The 25,293-nt window shown below is 39.6% G+C and overlaps 1 long non-coding RNA gene across 1 annotated transcript in view; it reads right to left on the minus strand.

Moving 5' to 3' along the window:
* The window catches only part of LOC142741174 (uncharacterized), a 258,625-nt gene extending 235,202 nt beyond the window's left edge, over positions 1-23,423 (minus strand). The window contains exons 1-2 of the long non-coding RNA XR_012881022.1: positions 23,330-23,423; positions 21,646-21,748 (exon numbers count right to left, since the gene is read on the minus strand). This is a non-coding gene — a long non-coding RNA (uncharacterized LOC142741174). The remainder of the gene's footprint in view (positions 1-21,645; positions 21,749-23,329) is intronic.
* Between the last annotated feature and the right edge of the window lie 1,870 nt (positions 23,424-25,293).

A 25,293-nucleotide genomic window follows, 5' to 3' on the forward strand; every position in this document is an offset into this window, starting at 1 on the left:
GCCACTCTTCAAATGCCCATTTAATGGCTAAAAGTTCGCGGTTGCCAATATCATAGTTACACTCCGTGGGCGAAAACTTCCTAGAAAAGTAAGCACAGGGGCGGAGATGGGTGAGGGAGCTGGTACCCTGGGACAAGACGGCCCCCACTCCCACCTCGGACGAGTCAACCTCCACAATAAATGGCTCCCTTTGGTTGGGCTGAACCAGCACGGGGGCCGAGATAAAGCACTTCTTGAGGGTCTCAAAAGCCTGGACGGCCTCAGGGGGCCAATGGAGGACATCAGCACCCTTGCGAGTGAGGTCCGTAAGAGGCTTAGCGACGACCGAGAAGTTAGCAATAAATCTCCTGTAATAGTTAGCGAACCCCAAAAAACACTGTAGCGCTTTCAGGGAGGCAGGTTGGACCCATTCAGCCACAGCCTGAACCTTGGCAGGGTCCATGCGGAATTCATGAGGAGTGAGGATTTGACCTAAAAATGGTATCTCCTGTACCCCAAATACACATTTTTCGATTTTGGCAAACAGTTTGTTTTCTCGAAGGACCTGGAGCACTTTCCTGACATGCTCTATGTGGGAGGACCAGTCCCTGGAAAACACCAATATGTCATCAAGGTACACTACAAGAAATATCCCCAGGTAATTTCTCAAAATCTCATTTATGAAGTTCTGGAAGACCGCAGGGGCATTGCACAACCCAAAGGGCATGACGAGGTATTCGAAATGGCCTTCGGGCGTGTTAAACGCAGTCTTCCACTCATCCCCCTCTTTGATGCGAATAAGGTTATACGCCCCCCGTAGATCCAATTTAGAGAACCATTGGGCCCCCTGAACCTGATTAAAGAGATCAGGAATCAAAGGAAGGGGATACTGGTTCCTTACCGTGACCTTATTCAGGCCACGGTAGTCAATGCATGGCCTAAGACCCCCATCCTTCTTCCCTACGAAGAAGAAGCCAGCACCTACCGGAGAAGAAGAGGGACGAATGTAACCCTTGGCCAGGGATTCCTGGATATACTCCCTCATGGCTTCACGTTCGGGACAAGAAAGGTTAAATATCCTACCCTTAGGAAGCTTAGCTCCTGGTACCAATTCGATAGCGCAATCGTATTCTCTATGAGGCGGTAATACTTCGGAGGCCTCTTTAGAGAAAACATCAGCGAAGTCCTGAACAAACTCGGGTAGCGTATTCACCTCCTTAGGGGGAGAAATAGAATTAACAGAAAAACATGACGTACAACATTCATTACCCCATTTGGTTAGCTCCCCAGTATTCCAGTCAAACGTAGGATTATGCAACTGCAACCAGGGAAGACCTAGAACCAAATCGTACGATAATCCCTGCATCAATAGTACAGAGCATTGCTCCAAATGCATGGAGCCAACAAGGAGTTCAAAAACAGGGGTATGCTGTGTAAAATAACCATTAGCAAGAGGAGTGGAGTCGATACCCACTACCGGAACAGGTTTAGGCAAATCAATCAGAGGCATAGCGAGAGACATAGCAAATTCCACAGACATGATATTAGTAGAGGACCCTGAATCCACGAAGGCACTGCCGGTAGCAGACCTACCACCAAACGAGACCTGAAAGGGAAGCAATATCTTAGTACGTTTCATATTTACGGGAAATACCTGTGCGCCCAAGTGACCTCCCCGATGATCACTTAGACGCGGGAGCTCTCTGGCAGCATTCTTACGCTTGGGACAGTTGTTTACTTGATGCTTGACATCCCCACAGTAGAAGCAGAGACCATTCTTCCTGCGGAATTCTCTACGTTGTTGAGGGGACACGGAGGCCCCGAGTTGCATAGGTATTTCTGAGTCTTTAGGGGAGAAACGAAGCAACGGGACTTCGGGAGGCATCATGGGGGAGTCGGAGGAAAAAACACATAAACGTTCACGTTGTCGTTCCCTGAGACGTCGGTCAAGTCGTACCACTAAAGCCATAACCTGGTCTAAGGAGTCAGAAGAGGGATAACTAACTAGCAGGTCTTTCAGGGCGTTCGACAGACCCAACCTAAACTGGCACCTTAAGGCAGGGTCATTCCACCGAGAAGCTACGCACCACTTCCGAAAGTCAGAGCAATACTCCTCAACAGGTCTCTTACCCTGACGTAAGGTCACCAGCTGACTCTCGGCAAAGGCAGTTCTGTCAGTCTCGTCATAAATAAGTCCGAGAGCAGAAAAGAAACAATCAACGGAGGAAAGTTCAGGGGCGCCAGGAACCAAGGAGAAGGCCCACTCTTGGGGCCCTTCCTGGAGCCGGGACATAATTATACCCACCCGCTGGCTCTCAGAACCTGAGGAGTGAGGTTTTAAGCGAAAATAAAGCTTACAACTCTCCCGAAAGGAGAGAAAAGCCCTCCGGTCACCTGAGAACCGGTCGGGCAACTTGAGGTGGGGTTCAAGGGGTGCGGTGAGGGGAACTACCAAGGTAGCATCAGGCTGGTTGACCCTCTGAGCCAGGGCCTGGACCTGTAGGGAGAGACCCTGCATTTGCTGAGCCAGGGTTTCACGGGGTTCCATAATGGTGTCAGGGACCAGGGTAGACTAGGTATAGGGCTTGTGAATTTGTAATGGTGGGGGGGGGTAGGGAAACGGACAAGTGAGCCCTAATCTACCCGCCACTCTGTCCCTGCCTACTTGCAACGACCCGCCCTAGACGACGGGGTACAACTGGGCGGCGGTCCCTGCGCTCAGTAAGTGCATGACAAACACGACAAACAAACAAGGGAACACAAGCAAGGGAAATGGGCAGTTGCTCGCGGAAACACCGTGAGCAACAGAGTAGTGAACGAGCCGAGTCAAGCCAGGAGAGTGCGAGGTACAAAGCGAAAAGCAGAAGAGTAGTCGGTAAGCCGGGGTCTGTATGGAGCAGGATCAAAAAGTAGCAGGAGCTGTAGCTGGGCCAGGAAACCTCAAGGAAAGAAATTCACAAGCACAGATGGACAGGAAGAGCAGGCTTAAATAGACCGAGGGCGGGAGCTAGCTGAGTCTGGCCAGGTTGCGATAGGCTCTCCCACTCCTAAGCCTGCCAGCCTGAGTGGAGGAAGCTGGTGTCTGTCTCAGGGATGTACACTCAGGTGTTGACTGATTAATTCTGGGAGTTAACCCTGAAGCAGTGCCTGGCAGATCCTTTACAGCACCAATATCCAAGAAGGGCCTAATAACTGAACCAAACAAACCACTTCTGAACAGACACCTCCATTGGAAATTAGGTGAAAAAAATGGAAATAACACAGTGACATGATAGCAATTTCATCATTTTACCAATGTGACCATCATTATTTGAGGTACATCTAACTTCAATGTAACAGAATAACCTATACAAATATAATTAAAAAAATCTAGATAAAATCTCCTTGATTATACACAACCAATCAAAAGCAAATGAGAGGTCAACATTAACATGATATGTGTGCAAGTTTAAAACAAAATTGAAAACTATATAAAAAATCTCAACTTTTTTACAGTAAACAGGAAAATGCAGATGAATTAATTCAGCCAGAAGAGTACACCCCTTGATAATCTTACTTTTTTATAGCTCGACAGATACAAAATGTATAGAGTCTTTAGTAATACACATGATAGCTACATATTGGAAAACAAACAAGGCCTGGATATCCTAAATCTACACAATTTATCATTACACAAAAGCTCTACTAATCTGCTTCAGACCGGGTTCTTTATCTATAAACCTATGGCACCACTACAGGCATTGGCTTTAAGCACATTTTACATATGTGTCTCTAACCACTTGTAAAACAGCTCTTGGAATATTAGCTGAGAAAATAATGCTACTTCTATTATATTGGTCAGATAGTGGGTACGTAAAAAATATGGGCAAAGAGATAGCGAGCTATGGGAAATTTACTAGGTAAGACTTTTGAACATAACAACACAATTATTGTTATGTTCAAATAAAGGCCTCCTCCTCCCCTTCAGCCTTGCCTCTCCATCTCCAAATTGGTGTCTTTACCAATCTTTTGTGTCACTTATTGTAAATAGCAGCAAATATTATAGTTCCTATAGCCTAGGACCCCATCATCCGGAAATCTAGTCAGTACAGAATTCTTAAAAAAAATAGCTTCAAACCCCTGGCTATCAGATATCACATATTACTCTGGTACATAGAAGTAGAGACTGGTGACAAATTTACCAAAACCAAGTCCCTGTGGAGTCACTGGTTTCAAAGACTAAAAAAACACAGTGAACAACATCACTAAAATGAGGTCAGATGACTTCCTAACCATCAAATGGTGCCATACTACGACACCTAAACAGAATTTTGAAAAAAGCAGATATCTTTAATCCCAATACCTTTCAAGGCTATTGGTCTCTGTAATTTCTCCAAAACAAACATGATACCATCTCAGACCACAGAATTTTACCGAGAGAGAGAGAGAGTAGAGCAATTACATAAGCATTACATCTCTCTTTATTGCACTGACCAAATCTAGCAAAAGGGACCTACCCTAAATTATTCTACTACACATGAAGCACCAATATCCAAGGAGGGCCCAGCAACTGAACCAAACAAACCACTTCTGACCAGACATCTCCATTGGAAATTAGATAAATGTAATGGAAATGACACAGTGATATGATAGCAATCTCACCATACCACCAATGTAACGATAATGATTTGAGGTACATCTAACTTCAACGTAACAGAATAACATATAAAATATAGTAAAATAATCTAGATAAAATCTCCATGATTATACACAACCAATCAAAACAAAATGAGAGGACAACATTAACTTGAAATGTGTGCAAGTATAAAACAAAATTGAAAACTATACCAAAAAATCCCAACTTTTTCACAGAAAACAGGAAAACACAGAATTAATTCACCCAGAAGTGTATACCCCTTTACAATCTAACTTTTTTTTGTAGCTCTACAGATACAAAATGTATTGATTCTATAGTACAACACATGATAGCTACATATTGGAATACATACAAGGTCTGGATATCCTAAATCTACACAATTTATAATCACACAAAAGCTCTCCCAATCTGCTTCAGTTTTGGTTCTTTATCTAAACCTATGGCACCACTACAGGCATTGGCTTTAAGCACAATATACATATGAGTCTCCAACCATTTGTAAAACAGCTCTTGGAATATTAGGTGAGTAAATAATGCTACTTCTATAATATTTGTCAGATAGTTGGTACGTGAAGAATTTGGACAAAAGCATAGCGAGCTATGGGAAACTTAATAGATAAGACTTTTGAACATAACAACACAAGAGTTGTTATGTTCAAATAAAGGCCTCCTCCTCCCCTCCAGCCTTGCCTCTCCATCTCCAAAATTGGTGTATTTTCCAATCCTTTGCGTTACTTATTATTAAAACCAGCAAACAGTAAAGTTCCCATAGCCTAGGACCTCATCATCCAGGAAACCAGTCAGTCCAGAATTCTTTAAAAAATAGTTTCAAATCCCTGCCTATCAGATATCACATACTACTCTTGGCAAATTAGTAGAGACTGGTGGCAAATTTACCAAAAACCCAGTCCCTATGGAGTCACTGGTTTCAAAGACTAAAATAACATAGTGAACACCATCATGTAAAATAAACTCATATGACTTCCTAACAAGCAAGTGGTGCCATACAACGACACCTACATGGAGTTTTGAAAAAAACACGTCTCTATTCCCAATACCTTCCAAGTTTATTGGTCTCGGGCATTTCTCCAAAACAAACATGATACCATCTCAGACCACACAATTGTACCTTGAGAGAGGAGCAATAACGTAAACATAACAACTCTCTTTATTGCCCTGTCCAAATCCAGCTAAAGGGACCTACCCTAAATTATTCCACTACACATGCAGCACCAATATCCAAGAAGGGCCTAATAACTGAACCAAACAAACCACTTCTGAACAGACACCTCCATTGGAAATTAGGTGAAAAAAATGGAAATAACACAGTGACATGATAGCAATTTCATCATTTTACCAATGTGACCATCATTATTTGAGGTACATCTAACTTCAATGTAACAGAATAACCTATACAAATATAATTAAAAAAATCTAGATAAAATCTCCTTGATTATACACAACCAATCAAAAGCAAATGAGAGGTCAACATTAACATGATATGTGTGCAAGTTTAAAACAAAATTGAAAACTATATAAAAAATCTCAACTTTTTTACAGTAAACAGGAAAATGCAGATGAATTAATTCAGCCAGAAGAGTACACCCCTTTATAATCTTACTTTTTTATAGCTCGACAGATACAAAATGTATAGAGTCTTTAGTAATACACATGATAGCTACATGTTGGAAAACAAACAAGGCCTGGATATCCTAAATCTACACAATTTATCATCACACAAAAGCTCTACTAATCTGCTTCAGACCGGGTTCTTTATCTATAAACCTATGGCACCACTACAGGCATTGGCTTTAAGCACAATTTACATATGTGTCTCTAACCATTTGTAAAACAGCTCATGGAATATTAGCTGAGAAAATAATGCTACTTCTATTATATTGGTCAGATAGTGGGTACGTAAAAAATATGGGCAAAGAGATAGCGAGCTATGGGAAATTTACTAGGTAAGACTTTTGAACATAACAACACAATTATTGTTATGTTCAAATAAAGGCCTCCTCCTCCCCTTCAGCCTTGCCTCTCCATCTCCAAATTGGTGTCTTTACCAATCTTTTGTGTCACTTATTGTAAATAGCAGCAAATATTATAGTTCCTATAGCCTAGGACCCCATCATCCGGAAATCTAGTCAGTACAGAATTCTTAAAAAAAATAGCTTCAAACCCCTGGCTATCAGATATCACATATTACTCTGGTACATAGAAGTAGAGACTGGTGACAAATTTACCAAAACCAAGTCCCTGTGGAGTCACTGGTTTCAAAGACTAAAAAAACACAGTGAACAACATCACTAAAATGAGGTCAGATGACTTCCTAACCATCAAATGGTGCCATACTACGACACCTAAACAGAATTTTGAAAAAGCAGATATCTTTATTCCCAATACCTTTCAAGGCTATTGGTCTCTGTAATTTCTCCAAAACAAACATGATACCATCTCAGACCACAGAATTTTACCGAGAGAGAGAGAGAGTAGAGCAATTACATAAGCATTACATCTCTCTTTATTGCACTGACCAAATCTAGCAAAAGGGACCTACCCTAAATTATTCTACTACACATGAAGCACCAATATCCAAGGAGGGCCCAGCAACTGAACCAAACAAACCACTTCTGACCAGACATCTCCATTGGAAATTAGATAAATGTAATGGAAATGACACAGTGATATGATAGCAATCTCACCATACCACCAATGTAACGATAATGATTTGAGGTACATCTAACTTCAACGTAACAGAATAACATATAAAATATAGTAAAATAATCTAGATAAAATCTCCATGATTATACACAACCAATCAAAACAAAATGAGAGGACAACATTAACTTGAAATGTGTGCAAGTATAAAACAAAATTGAAAACTATACCAAAAAATCCCAACTTTTTCACAGAAAACAGGAAAACACAGAATTAATTCACCCAGAAGTGTATACCCCTTTACAATCTAACTTTTTTTTGTAGCTCTACAGATACAAAATGTATTGATTCTATAGTACAACACATGATAGCTACATATTGGAATACATACAAGGTCTGGATATCCTAAATCTACACAATTTATAATCACACAAAAGCTCTCCCAATCTGCTTCAGTTTTGGTTCTTTATCTAAACCTATGGCACCACTACAGGCATTGGCTTTAAGCACAATATACATATGAGTCTCCAACCATTTGTAAAACAGCTCTTGGAATATTAGGTGAGTAAATAATGCTACTTCTATAATATTTGTCAGATAGTTGGTACGTGAAGAATTTGGACAAAAGCATAGCGAGCTATGGGAAACTTAATAGATAAGACTTTTGAACATAACAACACAAGAGTTGTTATGTTCAAATAAAGGCCTCCTCCTCCCCTCCAGCCTTGCCTCTCCATCTCCAAAATTGGTGTATTTTCCAATCCTTTGCGTTACTTATTATTAAAACCAGCAAACAGTAAAGTTCCCATAGCCTAGGACCTCATCATCCAGGAAACCAGTCAGTCCAGAATTCTTTAAAAAATAGTTTCAAATCCCTGCCTATCAGATATCACATACTACTCTTGGCAAATTAGTAGAGACTGGTGGCAAATTTACCAAAAACCCAGTCCCTATGGAGTCACTGGTTTCAAAGACTAAAATAACATAGTGAACACCATCATGTAAAATAAACTCATATGACTTCCTAACAAGCAAGTGGTGCCATACAACGACACCTACATGGAGTTTTGAAAAAAACACGTCTCTATTCCCAATACCTTCCAAGTTTATTGGTCTCGGGCATTTCTCCAAAACAAACATGATACCATCTCAGACCACACAATTGTACCTTGAGAGAGGAGCAATAACGTAAACATAACAACTCTCTTTATTGCCCTGTCCAAATCCAGCTAAAGGGACCTACCCTAAATTATTCCACTACACATGCAGCACCAATATCCAAGAAGGGCCTAATAACTGAACCAAACAAACCACTTCTGAACAGACACCTCCATTGGAAATTAGGTGAAAAAAATGGAAATAACACAGTGACATGATAGCAATTTCATCATTTTACCAATGTGACCATCATTATTTGAGGTACATCTAACTTCAATGTAACAGAATAACCTATACAAATATAATTAAAAAAATCTAGATAAAATCTCCTTGATTATACACAACCAATCAAAAGCAAATGAGAGGTCAACATTAACATGATATGTGTGCAAGTTTAAAACAAAATTGAAAACTATATAAAAAATCTCAACTTTTTTACAGTAAACAGGAAAATGCAGATGAATTAATTCAGCCAGAAGAGTACACCCCTTTATAATCTTACTTTTTTATAGCTCGACAGATACAAAATGTATAGAGTCTTTAGTAATACACATGATAGCTACATGTTGGAAAACAAACAAGGCCTGGATATCCTAAATCTACACAATTTATCATCACACAAAAGCTCTACTAATCTGCTTCAGACCGGGTTCTTTATCTATAAACCTATGGCACCACTACAGGCATTGGCTTTAAGCACAATTTACATATGTGTCTCTAACCATTTGTAAAACAGCTCATGGAATATTAGCTGAGAAAATAATGCTACTTCTATTATATTGGTCAGATAGTGGGTACGTAAAAAATATGGGCAAAGAGATAGCGAGCTATGGGAAATTTACTAGGTAAGACTTTTGAACATAACAACACAATTATTGTTATGTTCAAATAAAGGCCTCCTCCTCCCCTTCAGCCTTGCCTCTCCATCTCCAAATTGGTGTCTTTACCAATCTTTTGTGTCACTTATTGTAAATAGCAGCAAATATTATAGTTCCTATAGCCTAGGACCCCATCATCCGGAAATCTAGTCAGTACAGAATTCTTAAAAAAAATAGCTTCAAACCCCTGGCTATCAGATATCACATATTACTCTGGTACATAGAAGTAGAGACTGGTGACAAATTTACCAAAACCAAGTCCCTGTGGAGTCACTGGTTTCAAAGACTAAAAAAACACAGTGAACAACATCACTAAAATGAGGTCAGATGACTTCCTAACCATCAAATGGTGCCATACTACGACACCTAAACAGAATTTTGAAAAAGCAGATATCTTTATTCCCAATACCTTTCAAGGCTATTGGTCTCTGTAATTTCTCCAAAACAAACATGATACCATCTCAGACCACAGAATTTTACCGAGAGAGAGAGAGTAGAGCAATTACATAAGCATTACATCTCTCTTTATTGCACTGACCAAATCTAGCAAAAGGGACCTACCCTAAATTATTCTACTACACATGAAGCACCAATATCCAAGGAGGGCCCAGCAACTGAACCAAACAAACCACTTCTGACCAGACATCTCCATTGGAAATTAGATAAACGTAATGGAAATGACACAGTGATATGATAGCAATCTCACCATACCACCAATGTAACGATAATGATTTGAGGTACATCTAACTTCAACGTAACAGAATAACATATAAAATATAGTAAAATAATCTAGATAAAATCTCCATGATTATACACAACCAATCAAAACAAAATGAGAGGACAACATTAACTTGAAATGTGTGCAAGTATAAAACAAAATTGAAAACTATACCAAAAAATCCCAACTTTTTCACAGAAAACAGGAAAACACAGAATTAATTCACCCAGAAGTGTATACCCCTTTACAATCTAACTTTTTTTTGTAGCTCTACAGATACAAAATGTATTGATTCTATAGTACAACACATGATAGCTACATATTGGAATACATACAAGGTCTGGATATCCTAAATCTACACAATTTATCATCACACAAAAGCTCTCCCAATCTGCTTCAGTTTTGGTTCTTTATCTAAACCTATGGCACCACTACAGGCATTGGCTTTAAGCACAATATACATATGAGTCTCCAACCATTTGTAAAACAGCTCTTGGAATATTAGGTGAGTAAATAATGCTACTTCTATAATATTTGTCAGATAGTTGGTACGTGAAGAATTTGGACAAAAGCATAGCGAGCTATGGGAAACTTAATAGATAAGACTTTTGAACATAACAACACAAGAGTTGTTATGTTCAAATAAAGGCCTCCTCCTCCCCTCCAGCCTTGCCTCTCCATCTCCAAAATTGGTGTATTTTCCAATCCTTTGCGTTACTTATTATTAAAACCAGCAAACAGTAAAGTTCCCATAGCCTAGGACCTCATCATCCAGGAAACCAGTCAGTCCAGAATTCTTTAAAAAATAGTTTCAAATCCCTGCCTATCAGATATCACATACTACTCTTGGCAAATTAGTAGAGACTGGTGGCAAATTTACCAAAAACCCAGTCCCTATGGAGTCACTGGTTTCAAAGACTAAAATAACATAGTGAACACCATCATGTAAAATAAACTCATATGACTTCCTAACAAGCAAGTGGTGCCATACAACGACACCTACATGGAGTTTTGAAAAAAACACGTCTCTATTCCCAATACCTTCCAAGTTTATTGGTCTCGGGCATTTCTCCAAAACAAACATGATACCATCTGAGACCACACAATTGTACCTTGAGAGAGGAGCAATAACGTAAACATAACAACTCTCTTTATTGCCCTGTCCAAATCCAGCTAAAGGGACCTACCCTAAATTATTCCACTACACATGCAGCACCAATATCCAAGAAGGGCCTAATAACTGAACCAAACAAACCACTTCTGAACAGACACCTCCATTGGAAATTAGGTGAAAAAAATGGAAATAACACAGTGACATGATAGCAATTTCATCATTTTACCAATGTGACCATCATTATTTGAGGTACATCTAACTTCAATGTAACAGAATAACCTATACAAATATAATTAAAAAAATCTAGATAAAATCTCCTTGATTATACACAACCAATCAAAAGCAAATGAGAGGTCAACATTAACATGATATGTGTGCAAGTTTAAAACAAAATTGAAAACTATATAAAAAATCTCAACTTTTTTACAGTAAACAGGAAAATGCAGATGAATTAATTCAGCCAGAAGAGTACACCCCTTTATAATCTTACTTTTTTTATAGCTCGACAGATACAAAATGTATAGAGTCTTTAGTAATACACATGATAGCTACATGTTGGAAAACAAACAAGGCCTGGATATCCTAAATCTACACAATTTATCATCACACAAAAGCTCTACTAATCTGCTTCAGACCGGGTTCTTTATCTATAAACCTATGGCACCACTACAGGCATTGGCTTTAAGCACAATTTACATATGTGTCTCTAACCATTTGTAAAACAGCTCATGGAATATTAGCTGAGAAAATAATGCTACTTCTATTATATTGGTCAGATAGTGGGTACGTAAAAAATATGGGCAAAGAGATAGCGAGCTATGGGAAATTTACTAGGTAAGACTTTTGAACATAACAACACAATTATTGTTATGTTCAAATAAAGGCCTCCTCCTCCCCTTCAGCCTTGCCTCTCCATCTCCAAATTGGTGTCTTTACCAATCTTTTGTGTCACTTATTGTAAATAGCAGCAAATATTATAGTTCCTATAGCCTAGGACCCCATCATCCGGAAATCTAGTCAGTACAGAATTCTTAAAAAAAATAGCTTCAAACCCCTGGCTATCAGATATCACATATTACTCTGGTACATAGAAGTAGAGACTGGTGACAAATTTACCAAAACCAAGTCCCTGTGGAGTCACTGGTTTCAAAGACTAAAAAAACACAGTGAACAACATCACTAAAATGAGGTCAGATGACTTCCTAACCATCAAATGGTGCCATACTACGACACCTAAACAGAATTTTGAAAAAGCAGATATCTTTATTCCCAATACCTTTCAAGGCTATTGGTCTCTGTAATTTCTCCAAAACAAACATGATACCATCTCAGACCACAGAATTTTACCGAGAGAGAGAGAGTAGAGCAATTACATAAGCATTACATCTCTCTTTATTGCACTGACCAAATCCAGCAAAAGGGACCAACCCTAAAATATTCTACTACACATGAAACACCAATATCCAAGGAGGGCCCAGCAACTGAACCAAACAAACCACTTCTGACCAGACATCTCCATTGGAAATTAGATAAAGGTAATGGAAATGACACAGTGATAAGATAGCAATCTCACCATACCACCAATGTAACGATAATGATTTGAGGTACATCTAACTTCAACGTAACAGAATAACATATAAAATATAGTAAAATATTCTAGATAAAATCTCCATGATTATACACAACCAATCAAAACCAAATGAGAGGACAACATTAACTTGAAAAGTGTGCAAGTATAAAACAAAATTGAAAACTATACCAAAAAATCCCAACTTTTTCACAGAAAACAGGAAAACACAGAATTAATTCACCCAGAAGTGTATACCCCTTTACAATCTAACTTTTTTTTGTAGCTCTACAGATACAAAATGTATTGATTCTATAGTACAACACATGATAGCTACATATTGGAATACATACAAGGTTTGGATATCCTAAATATACACCATTTATAGTCACACAAAAGCTCTCCCAATCTGCTTCAGTTTTGGTTCTTTATCTAAACCTATGGCACCACTACAGGCATTGGCTTTAAGCACAATTTACATATGTGTCTCTAACCATTTGTAAAACAGCTCTTGGAATATTAGCTGAGAAAATAATGCTACTTCTATTATATTGGTCAGATAGTGGGTACGTAAAAAATATGGGCAAAGAGATAGCGAGCTATGGGAAATTTACTAGGTAAGACTTTTGAACATAACAACACAATTATTGTTATGTTCAAATAAAGACCTCCTCCTCCCCTTCTCCTCCTCCTCACCTCCTCCCCTCCCTCTCCATCTCCAAAATTGGTGTCTTTACCAATCTTTGCTGTCACTTATTGTAAATAGCAGCACACAGTCAAGTTCTCATATCCTAAGGGGACCTCATCATCCAGCAAACCAGTTAGTTTCAAATCCCTGTCTATCAGATATCACATACTACTCTGGTAAAAAATCTGGATAAAATCTCCATGATTATACACAACCAATCAAAAATAAATGAGAGGACAACATTTACATGACAAGATTGCAACTATAAAACATTTTTGAAAACTATACAAAGAATAACCATTTTTTTGTTATAGTAAATGGGAAAACGCAGAAAAATTAATTCAGTCAGGAGTGTACACCCCTGTACAATCTAACTTTTTTTTTTATAGCTCAACAGAAACAAAATGTATAGATTTTTTAGTAACACACATGATAGCTACACTTTGGAAAACAAGGCCATCACGTACAATATCACGTGGATATCCTAAGACGACAGAATTCATCTTCCCACGTAAACTCTCCCAATCTGCTTCAGTCCGGGTTTTTTATCTCTAAAGTTTTGGCACCGCTTCAGACTTCGCCCTTAAAAGGATATTCTCATCTTAGATATTTATGGCATATCCAGAGTATAAATGTCTGATGGATGCGGGTAATAGCTGTAGGACCCGCACTAATTTTGAGGACAGGAGATCCCTGATAGCATACCCGCTTGGTAAGGCTGTCGCTTAATATATGTCATAAATATTTAAGATGGTGAATATTCCTGTAAGCACAATATACAAATAAACATTCATCCATTTCTCAAACAAAATTGTCATTATTATTAATTCTTTGCCTTACTCGTAAAGCAGCAAACAGTAAATTTGCAATAGCCTAGAATCAAAACTCAGTAATTCTGTTAATCCATAATTTTAAAACAAACAGGCTAAAATAAAAACAATTTCAAACAACTTACATAGGTATAACAAAATAAATTGAGCAACACTCACCTTACCAATAAAATTGAAATAATAGAATAATACTCACCTTACCAATAATAAAAAAAACTAGTAATACTAATTTTTTTAATCCCCTTTGCTCCCATGCTGGCGTGTCCCTGGTTGCCTGCTACTCCCTGTTCTTCCGACCTCAGCAATGATGTGTCGACATGACATGTGACCACTGTAGTCAATCACTGGCTGTAGTGGTGATATGTCGACACCTCTGGGTTTACCTTTGTAGTCAGTGAATGTCTGCAGCAGTCACATGTCTTGTCGACACATTATAGCTGAACAGATATTGGCGAGGGACAATGAAAGCGTAGTGTCGGAACAGGAGTGGCAGGGTATTGGTATGGTGAGTATTACTTCTTTTGTTATTGTAAACACATGTAAGCTATTTGTAAAAATTGTCATGGGGTTGGACGACCACATTATTATTATAGTGTAACCTCTATATTATTACATGTAAGGGTTGTTTACCTATCATAATTACTGGCATATCTCTAGGACATGCCAACAAATATAATGTCTGACCGCCTTAAGTAACACTGGTCAAGAGATGCCAGACATAGCGGAAGGAGCAGTGTCAATCCAACCAGTGCAGATGCAGCATTATTCTCTTCACAGGCGGCAGTCCTAGCAGTCACACCGGCACCTACTACATCTTCATGACATATTGTACCAATATCAATCAATCCTGATACGTTGTTGTTTTTTTACTTTTCGTCGAACACAGAATAATTGAGGGAACAAGGATTTGTTGACTTAAAACTCAAAGGAAGTAGATTAAGCTTATTCTGTTCTTTTTGTAGCTGCTATATGGAACAAAATTTCAATACGATGTATATTACAAAGTAACTTTAATTTATATTATTACAAAATTCATGTAGCTGGGCGGTATTACAGCACTTCCTTGTGGCTTTAGTCAGGCATTTTCAGTTGGTTTTACTCTAGAAATGTAAGGCCTTACTATAAAGTGCCCATTTTTGGCACTCTAAAGCAGTATCGTTTTGGCATGGGATGGTGATATTATTTGAACTCTGAGTTGAGGTGCTACAAAATTCAGTTCCTAGTAAGTGACTAGGACACTGCTGCTTGGTTACTGAATGGCAGTATTAGTTGAAGTAATTCTGTACTAATGTAAATAAATGTTAAAAAGTGTCAGCACCTAAAGTGATAAGTAATATATAATGTATTCCAATTCTGCCTCTGTAAATAGATGCAATATGTAAAGGGGAGCAAGGAGCTGTCAGAGCGGCTGCAGACTTGTCCTTGTTGCTGTACAGACAAACCTATTTCCACTGAGTTCTAGAGAAGCCAGCTCATCCGTGCATCAGTGCACAAAGTAAGGGTTGCCCTCAGTGTTCTCATTGTGGTATTATTCTGGGCAGTAGTGGCCTTGAATATTACATAACTCAGGGTAGTATTGATCTGTATAAGGGAAATATAACGGGACATTGAACCTCCATGAATGACAATATTTAATTCCCCAAAGGAGCCTCTGCGCTTTCTTATCATTGCAGCTCTTTCGTTGCAGAGATCAGTAGGGTCCCAGGAAGCTTCAGCTATCAGTAAATGATGGCATTTCCCAGCAATAATTTACCATTTGAAAAAAACAAAACCTTTAAGTACCTTCCGTTATATAATACTTCTGATATGTCACAGAGACATATCAAAAGCTTTCATCATCCTGACAACTTTTTATGGATTTACTTGGGTGAGCTAAAAACAATGGATAGACTATGATGCAAGTCTACAGGCTTCAACTCTCCTGAGACACCAATGAGCTACAAGCATCTTCTTTCTAGGGAATGGTGGGAGGTATCAGAGACTCCACCCCAGTGATGAAAACCGCTGATATGTCTACATATAGGTTTTCTATACTGGACGTGCGGTTTACAGGGGTTGTCTCATGAAGACATGTATATGAAGAAGATTTAGAAGGTGATTAGACGCTCAGGAACCCCCAGTCTATGAGCCAAAATGGAGACACAATATGTTAAAGCGGTTCCTGTTCTGGAGGACTGGAGTCGTCTATATATAACATAAATAGCCATTCATTTGACTTGTCACTATGCAATATTACATTTCCCTTCCTCCTTTCTCGTCTCTGATGGGACAATCCTTTAATGAACTTGTGTTGGCTGATGTTCTTCTCTCTTACATGCAGTTGAGGATCGCAGTTATAAATGATTTCTACTTTTACGTTTTACGGTACAGAACATTTACATAACAAGGTTATTACTTGCGGTAAATGTGTCATTGTTGTGAATAGGGTTTTGCAAAATTCTATTCACACAATGCAGCCATAAACTGTATGGTTTATCCATTGGAGTGTTGTTGCATTTTTTACCATGGTATTTTCCCATCAACTTGAAGTAAAAGCCCTGTTTTCCCTTGTATTACTATGCAACACATGCACATTATACTATTCCTCATACACTACCGTTCAAAAGTTTGGGGTCACTCAGACAATTTTGTGTTTTCCATGAAAACTCACACTTATATTTATCAAATGAGTTGCAAAATGACTAGAAAATATAGTCAAGACATTGACAAGGTTATAAATAATTATTTTTATTTGAAATAATAATTTTCTCCTTCAAACTTTGCTTTCGTCAAAGAATGCTCCATTTGCAGCAATTACAGCATTGCAGACCTTTGGCATTCTAGCTGTTAATTTGCTGAGGTAATCGGGAGAAATTTCACCCCATGCTTCCAGAAGGCCCTCCCACAAGTTGGATTGGCTTGATGGGCATTTCTTGCGTACCATACGGTCAAGCTGCTCCCACAACAGCTCTATGGGGTTGAGATCTGGTGACTGCGCTGGCCACTCCATTACAGCTAGAATACCAGCTGCCTGCTTCTTCCCTAAATAGTTCTTGCATAATTTGTAGGTGTGCTTTGGGTCATTGTCCTGTTGTAGGATGAAATTGGCTCCAATCAAGCACTGTCCACAGGGTATGGCATGGCATTGCAAAATGGAGTGATAGCCTTCCTTATTCTAAATCCCTTTTACCTTGTACAAATCTCCCACTTTACCAGCACCAAAGCAACCCAAGTCCATCACATTACCTCCACCATGCTTGACAGATGGCGTCATGCACTCTTCCAGCACTTTTTCAGTTGTTCTGCGTCTCACAAATGTTCTTCTGTGTGATCCAAACACCTCAAACTTCGATTCGTCTGTCCATAACACTTTTTTCCAATCTTCCTCTGTCCAATGTCTGTGTGATTTTTACCCATATTAATCTTTTCCTTTTATTAGGCAGTCTCAGATATGGCTTTTTCTTTGCCACTCTACCCTGAAGGCCAGCATCCCGGAGTCGCTTCTTCACTGTAGACGTTGACACTGGCGTTTTGCGGGTACTATTTAATGAAGCTGCCAGTTGAGGACCTGTGAGGCGTCTATTTCTCAAACTAGAGACTCTAATGCACTTGTCTTGTTGCTCAGTTGTGCAGCGGGGCCTCCCACTTCTCTTACTACTCTGGTTAGAGCCTGTGTGTGCTGTCCTCTAAAGGGAGTAGTACGCACCGTTGTAGGAAATCTTCAGTTTCTTGGCAATTTCTCGCATGGAATAGCCTTCATTTCTAAGAACAAGAATAGACTGTCGAGTTTCACATGAAAGCTCTCTTTTTCTAGCCATTTTGAGAGTTTAATCGAACCCACAAATGTAATGCTCCAGATTCTCAACTAGCTCAAAGGAAGGTCAATTTTATAACTCCTCTAAACAGCAAAACTGTTTACAGCGGTGCTAACATAATTGCACAAGGATTTTCAAGTGTTTTCTAATCATCCATTAGCCTTCTAACACAGTTAGCAAACACAATGTACCATTAGAACACTGGAGTGATGGTTGCTGGAAATGGGCCTGTATACACCTATGTAGATATTGCATTAAAAACTAGACGTTTGCAGCTAGAATAGTCATTTAGCACATTAACAATGTATAGAGTGTATTTCTGATTAATTTAATGTTATCTTCATTGAAAAAAACTGTGCTTTTCTTTCAAAAATAAGGAAAGTTCTAAGTGACCCTAAACTTTTGAACGGTAGTGTACCTATTATTATAGAAACTATGGCTTTTTCCATTGATGTTTTACTAAATTACATTTTTAGATTATATACAAATGCACTGGCCATTTCCAATGTTACCATAGACTGGCCAAATAAAGAGATATAAAGGGCATCATCACAATTCAGACTAGGCATATCATAATAATTATAATATTGATCATGTGCAGGGAAATGCATAGTAAAAAATGGAACAAAAAAACATTAACCCCTTAATGACAAGCCTATTTTAGACCTTAATGACCAAGCCATTTTTTACGTTTTTCCATCATCTCATTAAAAGAGCTATAACTTTTTTATTTTTGCGTTAACATACCTGTATAAGGTCTTGTTTTTTGGAGGACAAGTTGTGTTTTTTAATAGCATCATTTTGGCGTATATTTTATTCATCAATTTTATTAACTTTTTTGTGGGAAAATCGGGAAAAAAACTCAAATTTCGCACCTCTTTTTTACGTCCTAAATCTACGTCGTTTACCGTGTGGTATAAATGACACAACATCGTTATTCAGCGGGTTGTTACGATTGCAACAATATCAAATATGCATACGCAGTAAAAACCCTTTTTTCAAAATTATTTGTTTTCGTGTCTCCATATTTGAAGAGCAATAACTTTTTATTTTTCCGACGATGCAGTTGTATGAGGGCTTTTTTTTTGCAGGACGCCTTAAAGTTTTTATTCGTACCATTTTGGAGCAGATGCGACTTTTTTATCACTTTTTATCACATTTTTTTTAAGGCAGGATTCACAGAAAACAGCAATTTTACCATTGTTTTTTATATTAGTTTTTACGGCGTTCACCATGTGGGTTAAATTATGTAAGAGCTTTATAGTTGAGATCGTTACATACGCAGCAATACCAAATATGTGTAACTTTTTTACTTTATTTTGTTTTTTTTAATAGTAAAGCATTTTGTAAGGGGAAAAAGTGGTTTTTAATTTTTTTTCACTTTTATTTTTAATTAACTTTATTAAACTTTTTTGTACTTTTTTACTAGTCCTACTAGGCGACTTTAATATGCGATCCTCCGATCACTTTTATAATACACTGCAATACTTTTGTATTGCAGTGTTCTACTGCCTGTTCGTTTAAAACGGACAGGCATCTGCTAGGCCATGCCTCTGGCATGACCTAGCAGGCATTCACTACAAGCAGACCTGGGGGCTTTTATTAGGCCCCCGGCTGCCATCGGAGACACAGACACTCAGCGATCTTATCGCCAGGTGTCGGTAGGAGAGAGAGGGAGCTCCCTCCCTCTCTCCATAACTCAGATGCGGCGCTCGCTATTGAGCGCCGCATCTGAGGAGTTAAACAGGTGAGATTGATACTGATATCAATCACACCCGTTGGAGCAGGGACGCCCCCAGCCTTCAGCTACCATAGGTAGCTGAGAGCAGGGAGATTTAACGGCTCCATGCTCTGTTTATTTATTCTGATGCAGCACTGTGAAAAGGCATATGCATCAGAATAAAGCCCATTAGTGGCCGCCGTGAAAAGGCGTATTGGCGGTCACTAATGGGCTAAAGGGGCTGTCTGACCATGGGACAGTTTTCCATACTGATGACCTATCCATAAGATAGGTTATCGGTATATGATAGGTGGGGGTCCGACACCAAGACCTAGGGATGCACGGTGCATCGAAACTTCGATACAGTTTCGATACTCTGCATCCCTAAACGGTTCGATACCGCTATTTCCTGTATTGCGATACTGAGCTGCGCAGCCACACAGCTCAGTATAGTAATACATGAATGTATGGGAGCGCGGCTGCGGCTGTGTAATTCAGCCACAGCCCCGCTCCAGAGTCATGATAAGTGCGCGGGGTCAGGGTGATGCGATGCGGCCGGCGCTGCACTAATGAGCGGCGGCACTGAAGACAGAACATGGCGGGCGCTCTACAAAACACCCCCATGTTCTGTCTCCAGTGCCTGAACTGCCGCTCATTAGTGCAGTGCCGGCCGCACCTCCTCATGCTGACCGCGCACGCACTTCCTGTCAGGAGCGGGACAATGGTTGTATTACACAGCCGCAGCCCCGCTCTATAACGGCGGAGATCAGAGAAACCTCTCATCTCCGCCGTTATTCCCCTGAATGCTGCGATCACAGCTGACTGCAGCATTCAGTAGAAAATGAGAAGGGGGGATGCCCCTGGATCGCGTCACAGGAAATTCCTGTGACGCGATCGAGGGCCATACCATATATGGGCAGACAGCCCAGGGTCTATTGACGGACCCCAGGGCTGTCTTACCATATCTCTTGTTGTTAGGGCATACTGAGGTAAGTCCTAACAACTGCCTGTGTGCCATCTGTCCACAGGCTAATGTACTGGCACATATCTGATATATGTCAGTACATTAAAGTTTAAAAATAAAGTAAAAACAAAGTATTGTTAAATGTAAAAAAAAATACACATTCACCTTTTTTACAATAAACATTAAAATAAGTCTCAATACATAAAATATTCACACATTCAGTAATGGCGCGCACAACAATTTTTTTGCATCATTTATAATGTGTACGCTGTAAAAAAATGAAATAAACACTGCTTTCATTCACTTATTAATGTGAGGCGCTAGGTGCGATGAATTTAACCTCTATGTTCCTCACATTAATAGTAATTAACCCCATCATGTACCTCGCACATTAACCCATTATGACTGAGAAACATGATGGAATTAATTACTATTAATATGAGGCGCATTCAAAATTCATCACACGTCGCGCCTCACATCAGAAAACAGAAGAATTATTATTTTTTTATTACTGTTGGCAAAGTATCGAAATTGGTATCGAAATCGCAATACTAAACGAAGTATCGGTATCGAAGTCAAAATTCTGGTATCGTGACATCCCTACCCAGACCTCGAACCAAACAGCTGTTCCGGCTTCCTCCAGGCACCGGATGTTAAGCAGTGCCCGGTGCCGAAAGCAGATGACTCGTACACTGTATAGCAGCCATGCTGCAGTACTGCAACTCTGCTCCTATTCACTTGAATAGGAGCAAAGCTGCAGTCCTGCAGCATGGCCGTTATCCTGTGAATGAAACCATCTGCTTCCGGCACTGACCACTGCATAACTTCCAGAGGCAGCCGAAACAGCGGATCGGTTCGGAGTCCGGGTGTCGGGCCCCCTCCGAACATATGTATAAAAAAACCGCGTACGGACAACTCCTTTAAATCCAGTGACTTACGGTTGAGGTGGTTCGCTTTACTTTTCATTTTTGTCAGGGCTAGACCATTGTGAAGTGTTCTTACAGCTACGACTTTACTCTTCGGCAAATTAAAGTCTCGACACTAGCAGGGCACAAAAAATAAATGTTTTAGATGACATAGTAACCCAGTTGCATTACCATGGTATACATTGTCTACCACATTGCCTACCAGCTGCCACATAAAAAGTGCCTGCTAACCCCATAAACAGTGTCAGCCATGCTGCCACTTTAAACAAAAAGAGGCCAGCTGGGCCGATGCATAGTGCCAGCCATGGTGCTCAAATGCTGTGAAACAAAAAGATCATGACATTTCCTAACAGCATTGTCTGGCCTAATTCTACCTTAACTTCATGATTTGCAAACAGATTCATGGCGCTGAGGTTCATACATTGGTGTAACTATAGCCGTAACAGCCATAGCAGCTGCATGAGGGCCCAGAGGTCTAGAGGGCTCAATCAGGTGCAAGAACATTGTTCCTTTTTGTGGAGATTACAAAGTTGGTGGCTTTCTGCTATCTAGCACCACTATATGGGTTCTCTGATATATGGGACTATTATCCATTTCTTCAAGTCTTGCTACTTAAGCTGCTTTGTTCGCTATCAGCCGTATCCATCGCTCAGCTGAACTGACGGTTTGGCTGAGAGTGGGTCCTGTGTGTCTCTAACACACAGGATCCCGATAATATTGATCACATCTAAGCTGAACAACTTAGATGTGATCAACACCCGCTCTTAGCTGAGCCATCATTTCAGCTGAGTGACAGATTTGGGTGTTAGTGAATGATGCAGCTTCTAAGTATAGAGGATATATGAAGGCCGCATCTGAAAAATTATAGAAAATGTTTAATAAAAGTCAACATAAAAAATATTTCAAAACAGCTAAAATATACATTTAATAAAAAAAATAAAGTTGCAGCACAAGGATGCCACAAGAGGGAGCAAACTGAAAACAAATTTATACAAGCTCACTGGGCAAGGTAAAGTGGAGCAGTTGTCCATAGTAACCAATCAGGTCATTGCTTTCATTTTCCAAAGGGCCACTGAGATATGGCAGCTGGAATTTGATTGGTTGCCATGGGCAACTGCTTCACTTTTCCCTTGCACTAGTTTTAATAAATCTCGCCCAGTGATCCTGTATAAATCATTATTCACTTTGATCACACTAATTATAAATGATCCCCGAATTTTATCTCTGGCGGTTCTGCAGTGGTTTTTCCCTATTGAAAATGAGCAGTCAGTGACCAGCATTATAACCATAAAATTTCAGAATCTTCTTTTATATGAAAAGTCACTTAGAAAATGAAAGAAGAGCAATGAGGGTAATAAAAAACATGTTTGTTTTTTAAAAAAAAAAAAGGTGATTTCATGTTTTCTTTTTTTTTCTGAAAAAAGGCATACAAAATATGAGCTATAGGGAAAAACATGAGACATTATAAAGGTTTTTTTTTTTTTTCCTGTGAAGGACATTTAAGGGAGATTAATTTGATATGTGTTTGATTGGTGGGAGTCTGACCAATAGGACCCCACTGGTCCCTAGGATGGAGCATGCTCAGCTGTTACCGTTTCTCCCATAGACATTAATGGAGGGTGACTTCCCATGCTTGGCCACTTTTACACTGGATGACGGGGTCTGGAATATTTAGTAGTGAAATGAGGGCATTTACCTCTGTACCAACACTTTTAGTAGACATGCTGGTGTCTGGGTGGCATCTGTATTCACCAGCGCTGGTCTTGTAATGGTCTTCAAGCGGTCTGTAGGGTGGCAGTTGAACTGACCAGTGCTGCAGCATCACAGCTGTCATAGCAACTGAGCCCAACTCTGCCAACAAACAATGGAATGTACCACTACAAAAACAGGTAAGTCACCAAAATAAAAAATATGATATAGAAAGGCAGCCATACAATTAAAAACATGAAAAAGTGAAAGTTCTGCGTCTCGCTGCTCTTTTTTTTAAGCATTTTGCTGCAGTTTACCTGCTCTTTTATTTTATCCACCCATCTATGGTTCAGTCCTTGTTTGATTACTGATTGGTTGATTTAAAATTCAAAATTTTACATATAAAAGTATAATTAAAGGGCAAGTTACTATTTTTCCAGACAGTTTTTAAAACTTAGGGCATGTTCAGACGTAACAGAATTTTTCCGCTGCAAATGTTGGTGCAGATTTGGGGCAATTACACAACGAATCTGCACCAACATTTGCATACTTGACAGGTAATTCAGACGTTGCAGATATCACAGCGGACTTGCCACAGATTTATGTTTTTGCATTGCAAAGGCTGAAATACGCAGTGAAATTCCGCTTCTTCTCCGCAACGTCATGAGCATGCTGAGGGGAAATTCTGCACCGCAGCCTGATTTCTGCAGTTATTTTCTGCAACGTCTGAACTGTTTCCTAAAAATGTATAGAAACAAATGTAAAAAAACGGCTGCTGCAGAATTCCACTGCGGACTGTCCGCAGCGGAATTCAACAGCAATTCCGTCACGTGTGAATGTGCCCTTAATGGTTACTTAGGCTGTTTACACGTAATGAAATTGCTGCAGAAATTGAGCTGCGGTTAAGAATTTTTAATCTGCAACATGTCAATTAATGCTGCAAAATGGTTGCGCATTTGTTTCAGATTTCCCCATTGAGTTCAATGAGAAAGGAAAAATCTGCAGCAAATGATCAGTGTCGGGAGTTACCCTGCAGAAAAGCTGAGACGCCACAGGAAAAATAACAAGCAAGAAAAAGGATTTTTTTTTAACTTTAAAATAAAAACAAAACATACTTCTCCCTCTGGCGATCCAGTAGCAATGCCTCACTGCTCTCCTGGGTTTTTCTCTGTACAGCCAGCCTCCTGGGATGACATTTCATCCCATGTGACCACTGCAGCCAATCACAGGATGCAGCAGGTCACATGGAAAGCAACGTCATCCCAGGAGGGGGTGCAGTGATTGATCGCTGCAGGAATGCCTGAGTAGGTGAGTATGGTCTTTTTTTAAATCCCCTATTCCCCCCTGATCTCCTCTGCAGCGGCAAATCTGGTCAAAAATCTGCACCAAATCAAACACGATTTGGAGTAAACTTTTGTCCGGAGTTCCCTAGAGTATCTAAGGCCTCATGCACACGAACGTGCTTTTGCGGCCGCAATTCCCCCAAAAAATCCACGGGAGAATTGCGGCCCCATTCATTTCTATGTGGCCATGCACACGACCATAGTTTTTACGGTCCAAGCATGGCCCGAGAGCCCGCACCGCAGAAAGAACGGACATGTCTTATTACGGCCGTATTCATTGAAAATAATGGCCGCAGCCATGTGCATGGCCCGCGATTTGCAGGCGGCTCGCGGCTGACAGTCCGCTGCTGGCCGACCCGAAAATCACAGCCGTGCACATGGCTACTGTCGTGTGCATGAGGCCTAAGTCGGATTTACTGCATCGTTTTCCGCAGCAAATCCAACCTGTGTAAACTTACAATAAAAATGGACAATATAAAATCAACTGTCTGATGATGAGAGTAATCATTAATAATTTTATCATACTTTGTCAACTTCACCCAAAGTTATGTTAAATATTTTAGTAGAGATTGTCCTAAATACAACTTGTAAATGTAAAACACTAAATAAAGAATGTATTCACTTGTGG

The sequence above is a fragment of the Rhinoderma darwinii genome, chromosome 2 (assembly GCF_050947455.1).
Source record: "Rhinoderma darwinii isolate aRhiDar2 chromosome 2, aRhiDar2.hap1, whole genome shotgun sequence".
NCBI classification, from domain to species: Eukaryota; Metazoa; Chordata; class Amphibia; order Anura; family Rhinodermatidae; genus Rhinoderma; species Rhinoderma darwinii.